This window comes from Humulus lupulus, chromosome 5 (genome assembly GCF_963169125.1).
Source record: "Humulus lupulus chromosome 5, drHumLupu1.1, whole genome shotgun sequence".
Lineage (NCBI taxonomy): Eukaryota > Viridiplantae > Streptophyta > Magnoliopsida > Rosales > Cannabaceae > Humulus > Humulus lupulus.
This window is the reverse complement of record NC_084797.1, coordinates 53,368,459-53,373,256: the sequence shown is the minus strand read 5'-3', so window position 1 is coordinate 53,373,256 and position 4,798 is coordinate 53,368,459. Positions and strand designations below refer to the sequence as shown.

At 31.7% G+C, this 4,798-nt stretch overlaps 1 long non-coding RNA gene across 2 annotated transcripts; it reads right to left on the bottom strand.

Moving 5' to 3' along the window:
* Nucleotides 1-324: 324 nt before the first annotated feature.
* Nucleotides 325-4,547, bottom strand: LOC133780412 (uncharacterized). Of its 2 annotated transcripts, XR_009869296.1 has the most exons (5): nucleotides 4,478-4,547; nucleotides 4,057-4,231; nucleotides 3,136-3,235; nucleotides 888-1,004; nucleotides 325-371 (listed from the first exon to the last, which is right to left on the bottom strand). It is a non-coding gene; the product is annotated as an uncharacterized LOC133780412 (long non-coding RNA). The 2 variants fall into 2 exon arrangements; XR_009869295.1 differs by lacking the exons at nucleotides 3,136-3,235; nucleotides 4,057-4,231; nucleotides 4,478-4,547 and adding an exon at nucleotides 2,105-2,284.
* Nucleotides 4,548-4,798: the final 251 nt, after the last annotated feature.

The following is a 4,798-nucleotide window of genomic DNA, read 5'->3' as shown; positions in this document are numbered from 1 at the left end:
TGACTAAATCAAAAATTTAATCTATACATATAATGAAAAATCTAATCTATACATATAAAAGCTTACCTAACCATCTATCAATACCAAGTCAAAAAATTCAAACAACACACAATAACTTTTCTTCCTTATATCACCGCAGCACACAAATAAATTTTCCAGAACCTACTTCTCTAATACACACAAGTTTTCAGCCTTCCGTTATCACCACAGCACACAATTTTAATCTCAGAACCTACTTCTCTATGGATGAATATTTAAGATATTCAAACTCCTCTAATATTTTAAAGATATTAATAATAAGAGTTAAAAGAACAAATTCCATACCTCTTGCAAATTACTTTGCAATGCTCCTTGCCAATTCGATCCCCAACCTAAAAAATATAATCAATACTTAAAAAGATTAATACAAAATTAAAATTTGTCAATAGATATTAAACAAGCATGTATGATAAACTAACAAACTAAACAACATGGCAAGCAAACTCAAACAACCAAAAATAAAAGTTGGAATATGACCAATCAGAATAAGGCTTAACTGTTCAGTGGATGGGTTTAAAGATGAAGACAGAAAATCACTACTTTCATATCACAACCATCTGATCAGATTATTTAGCCCCATGGAAGCAAGAATTGGAGTTTTTTGATGAAAGATTTAGTTATCATAGCAAAGATGTTCTCAGTCATTGAGAGAGTTACTGACTTGAAGTGTGAGCAAAAAGGGAGATACAGAGAGAAAAGTAAGAGCAGAGACAATGAGATGGGGAACAGGACTAGGATGTGCAAGGTGGTGGCAAACCATGCAAAAAGTTAACGCAAACTAATCACAACTTCAGTCAGATTCCTTACTCCATGGATACAAGTTTAGGATGGAGAAATGAGAAACATACCTCCATCCTTGACTGCAGTGACAGTGAGTCCAGCACTAGTGCTTCCTAAGCCAGTAGTGACAACAGATCTGTTACTTAACTTTGCAGCAAATTTCAAGAACTGAGATTTCCCGGTACCTGAGAAAAGCCTTAAAAAAATTTACTACATATATACATATACATGTAACTTTTTCCGTATAATGCTTTAATGATTACATACAAATTCAAAAAAAGAATCTGAACTCATTAGCAGTTGTTCACCAATGATAGTAATATAAATATATATATATATTTGGGTATATTGAAATAATAAGATAACTCCCACCTATATAATGAGCAAAATAAAAGGACCAGAAACCCCAAGGGAAGGGTAAAGCAACAAACAATTAAACTGAGCTGCATTGCTCAAGCCAAACAAGAATAAATTAACAAGGACTGGAGAAGAATTTTCAGCTTTGAAAAACTTTTTTTATTGGAAAAATTAATAATGGTTGGGCAGTTTTCTATTTTTCAAGGAAAATTTCAGTAATTCTAATTTTCTGTAGTTATAATTAATGTAGCTAATGCATCTGTTACCCGAAAAGACAAGTTATAAAATGGCGTGCAATCCATATCTCAATTGTTATAAGGGAGAAAATACCTCTTATACTAATAACCTTTAGAATAACACCCAACAAACACATCAAGAGCACAAGAACATATCAAAAGCATCAATACCAATATTTAACATGGTTTGGCAAATATTGCATTTGTCCATGGATCCAACCAGTAAAGAAATGTCTTCTATTGAGAAAATAAAACCCTGAAGTTTTGAACTATTTAAGTCCAGTCCTGGAGCTTTCTTCTATACTTTCTTGCTCTCAAAATTTCTCTCTAAAATTTATATTTTCCCACCCTTAGACTATTTACATTAGTTACCCTACCTATTATTTGCATTAAAGGACCACTCAATAGAATACTATGGATAACTTGTTTGTAATAACCCTAATTGTATTGTACAGGAAAATTCATATAGGTTACAGGCTTTAGACACTCATAAAATATCATGAATCAGTTAGACAAAATACAACGGTGTTCTTATTTTTCTAGATTTAAGTGATTGTTAATTTCCTATCAGAATTTTGAAGAAAAGAAAGCTTCTTCAACTGAAGCATAGCATAAATGCAGTAGTCTTGAATTGATAGAATTTTATTTAAGTAATGAACCCTATAAGTATGCAATGAAAATTGAAAAGGTACCTGGGTCTCCAACCAAAAGTAAATGAGACTCTCCTCGTACCTTGGTTCCAAAAGCATCAACGTGTTGCACACCTCCAATAAGTGTTAATGCAACTAAGTTGAAAAAAGAGAAGGTGCTGGTAGTGAATGTTTAACAGTCATTCAAAATCTTTAACTTAAGATAAACAAATCATGAATTTATATGAGAAAGCTATGTACCTGAAAGCTTTACAGTGAAGAGTCCAAAAATTTGTGGACAAACACCTTGTAATATTGCATTTCTCCCTGAATAATTTTCATTAAAAAAAATTGAAGTCATAACAGTCTTACATATAAGGGGGCCTAGTTTCCAATATTTTCTTTTTTAATGAAGATCTCTAATTGATTGATGCTGAAGAATTGATAGAAGAACACTCATTTATAAAATGATATATATTAATCCACGATGCCTTACCTTTCAAAGGGGTATCCTTAAACTCGTTCCAAAATTGATTGAATTTCATAATGACATCATGAGGAATAGTAATATTCGATTTCAGCTCATTTGTTCTCCTAAATATGTGTATAAAAAGTATGTCAAGTGCATATAGTAACCAAAGCTTCACTCCAAAAAAAAGAAAGAAAGAAAGAGAAAAATTTCTAACCAATTTTGATACTTAGATAAGTTGAAATACAAAACTGTTTTCTACTTTATGGTTTTTTCCAAAAACCTATTCGCATTATTTTAATATAGAAATATATTTGTAAGTTTGTAACAAGTTTTGAGCCTCTTTTCAGTATCGGTAGTTATTTCAATCTATCTGATACTACTTTAGCATCCCTTAAAAAAGTTACCACCAAATCATTTTCTATCCCTTCGAAACATCAACTAGCTGCATAAGTGAAATCCCATGCATCATAAGAAAGATGGGATCAAGGTTCACCAAGGCTAAGCAGAGTTTATGAAATTAAAAGAACTACCTCTCTTTAGTACCATGTATGACTCCAATGGAACAACAACCATCTCAACAATGAAAAATGTTTCTTCTTTCAAACAGAGCTGTTACATTTACCTCACATGATTAGCAATCAACACAGGATCAAGGTCGCAGCGAACATCTTTTAAGTCAGGTGACCACCTTGCAGTTAAGACCCCAGTGACTATAACGTCATCTGTAAAGCAACATATCATTACCACCATTATGAACACAATAGAATTAAAAAGGATAAATAATAAAGCAAAATCTGATGCAGAATTAAATAGGAAAATATCAAGCATATTTGAGAAACTTCACCTACAATATAAATATAATTAGTTGATAGATTCAATATAGGGAAACACTTACAATGTCAAACATACTTTTGAGAACATCAAATTATACAGCATGTCTAATAAATTTTTATTGATTTATTGTAGAAACTGGTACTATATATTTGGACTGCTCTTTATCCAGCTAATAAAAAGTTCTACCTTGGATTTGAATAAACAGAATTTCATACTCTTATATATCAAACTGGTAGACACAAATTACTTCTAAAATTAAATTTTACTTGAAGTTTAAATTGTATTATCACAAGTCCCTAAACTCATTAATCAACTATTATACTGTTCTTGGTCTAGCAGTTAGAAATCTTCCACTATTTGGGAAGGAAAGGTGGCGTGCTTTCCATCCACATTATTGTCATTTTCTAAAATCTGGATCAAACATAGTAAAAGAAAGTTGAAAGATCATTTATGATATGAATTAAAGTTCAAGAAGATATTAAGAGAGCTAAGGAGGTTCTACGATATCTGCTGAATAAGTTATACTTTAATTTGCATGAACAAATAACTGTAAAGCAAGAAAAAGTGTCCCAATAATTCATAGTGATGTTTCAAACAATGAAAATAGAAGTAATCTAAGATGAAGTTTCCCAAAAGGACACGAGAAATCAGTGATAATAGGAAGTAAATTCAAGAAAACTGAAAATCTGAAATCACAAGAATGTGGTACCTCCTGCTTTAACAACATCAACAAGATCATCTTTTAGAATGACGAGTATTGAACGAGGAATAGCCCCGACCCCTAATACATGTGTACTTTCTTGAATTTTGATTTCCTGATAATCATGGCATGTTATCGAACCTTCTAATTATTTGAATTTTGTGCCACCACAGAATTTCGATCTCTGTTGTTCAAAGGACCAGAGCTATAATTAGACTCAAATAAGCTACTAGTACCAAAAGAGACATGTAGCACATATGCAAAAAATACTATATTTCAAAATGTAAATTCTGAAACAAATGATCTTTGAAATTGAAGTTCAATCAAAATATTAGGATACTTTCATCTTTTTGCTTAGAAAGATCTTATAAGTAACAGTCACAGCATAGTAATATTAACTGGTTGAGCTAGTGCTGGAGAATATATATACCTGCATTGGGCAATAAGATGGCAACTGAATGGAGTTTCTAGTTTCTAACTCAGGATAAACTAGGAAGCTGCACAAAAACAAAGTAAAACACCTTCATTTTTGGTTTAAATGCAAAATAAGTGAAGCTAGAAACTGACTTTACATTGTCACAAGCTAAACAATTACATCCTGCAGACCATTGGAATATTTTCAGACCAGATACAGCTATAAAAGTAGTCATCTCATTTTATGTTGACCAGGCAGTCAAAGACTTTAGGACGTAGTAGACCAATAACTAAATATCTAGAGGTATTGTATTTAAGACAGCAAATACATTGGTAT